Below are 1,954 nucleotides of genomic sequence, written 5' to 3' on the forward strand. Positions count from 1 at the left end.
GGATCCCCGCCAGATCGGATTAAAGAAAGACATCGAAGCAATTCAAAGCTGTTTTGTAGGGAGCACATTGTGCTCATGTGAGAGCGATCTCGATGCTTGTAAAACAATAAACTGGTGGCCAAGATCGCAGGAATTCTTTTTATTCCATGATTACCGGTTTCGGCGAAAGTAAAGCCACCATGATCGGATCTTAGGACACATCCAGGTTACAACATCAAGGCAAACAATGGTGATATTAATAGTTGCCTATATGACGCCGGCCTTACAAACTGTCGTAAGCGGCACATAGGCGTCCAAGAGAGATGACATTATAAACGTTAAGTGTCTCCATCACATATAAGCGCAAGCAAAGCTGGGCTGCTAGATTTGTTACGTGCAGGTATTATCTATATGCTTTCAAATGGGAATTCTTAGAGGGAATGCGACGTTCTTTTCGAGAAATACTACTGACAAAATTTAGATAAGCACCATTTGAAGCTGACTGCCGAACGATTCTATTGCCGCCAATGCACATTTCGCGTACGGACCACGAAGATAAACTAAGCTACGCGGGATTAGCCGGGCGGTCTCAGGCGCTGCAGTCATGGAGTGTGCGGCTAGTTCAGATGGTTCAAATGGCTCTGAGCACTATGGGACTTAACATCTTAGGTCATCAGTCCCCTAGAACTTAGAACTAGTTAAACCTAACTAACCTAAGGACATCACACACAGCCATGCCCGATGCAGGATTCGAACCTGCGAGCGTAGCAGTCGCGCGGTTCCGGACTGCGCGCCTAGAACCGCGAGACCACCGCGGCCGGCTGTGCGGCTAGTCCCGGCGGAGGTTCGAGTCCTCCCTCGGGCATGGGCGTGTGTATTTGTCCTTAGGATAATTTAGGTTAAGTAGTGTGTAAGCTTACGGACTGATGACCTTAGCAGTTAAGTCCCATAAAATTTCACACACATTTGAACATTTTTTTGATAAACTAAGAGAAATTAGCTTTTGTATCAAGACATAAAGATAGTTTTTTCCCTCGTACTATTTGCGAGTGGAATGGGAAAGGAAATGACTGGTAGTGGTATAAGGTACCCCACGCCACGTACCGTACGATGGCTTGTGGAGTATCTGTTTGGATATAGGTATGCTGGCACAGGATTTAACCCTCTGCACAGATATTGACAAAACAATATTTTTCCATCCGAAGGAAATACGCCACTGGGCATGAAGGAAGAAATCGTTTTTCGATTAAGGGCCTGTATAACCTCTCGAAATCTCCCAGCCACCTCACCTGGCACTAATCTTTCTCTTCTTTTCCCTCTGCGAATTACGCTAGCAGATTCCCCAGAAAGTGCAAAATATATGCTCTGCTTGACTTGGAATGGAAAGCACTCCGTCTTCAGGCCATAAGTGGCCCATCGGGACCATCCGACCGCCGTGTCTGGTCAGCACACCGCTCTCCCGGTCGTTATTATGGTTTTCTTTGACCAGAGCCGCTACTATTCGGTCGAGTAGCTCCTCAATTAGCATCACGAGGCTGAGTGCACCCCGAAAAATGGCAACAGCGCATGGCAGCCCGGATGGTCACCCATCCAAATGCCGGCCACGCCCGACAGCGCTTAACTTTAGTGATCTGACGGGAACCGGTGTATCCACAGCGGCAAGGCCGTTGCCCAAGCTTGACTTATACGAGTACAAATAAGCGACTTGCATCTACATCTGTACTCTGCAAACCAATCTGAAGTGCAGGGGGTACTTCTGATTGTACAGTAAGATAGGGTTTCTTCCCGTTCCATTTGCTCAAGGAGCGCCGGGAGAATATTTAAAAGCCATTGTGCGCATTTCAATTAGTTTAATCTTGCCTTTGTGGTCTCTTCGTAGCCATACGCTGGTGGCTGTAGTAGATGGGCTCTGAGCAGTATGCGACTTAACTTCTGAGGCAGGATTCGAACCTGCGACCGTAGCGGTCGCTCGGCT

The 1,954-nt window shown here is 47.7% G+C and overlaps 1 pseudogene; it reads right to left on the reverse strand.

Annotated features, from left to right (window-relative positions):
* Positions 1-1,533: 1,533 nt before the first annotated feature.
* LOC126206485 (5S ribosomal RNA) lies at positions 1,534-1,651 on the reverse strand (annotated as a pseudogene).
* Between the last annotated feature and the right edge of the window lie 303 nt (positions 1,652-1,954).

The sequence above is a fragment of the Schistocerca nitens genome, chromosome 1, assembly GCF_023898315.1.
Source record: "Schistocerca nitens isolate TAMUIC-IGC-003100 chromosome 1, iqSchNite1.1, whole genome shotgun sequence".
Taxonomy (NCBI): Eukaryota; Metazoa; Arthropoda; class Insecta; order Orthoptera; family Acrididae; genus Schistocerca; species Schistocerca nitens.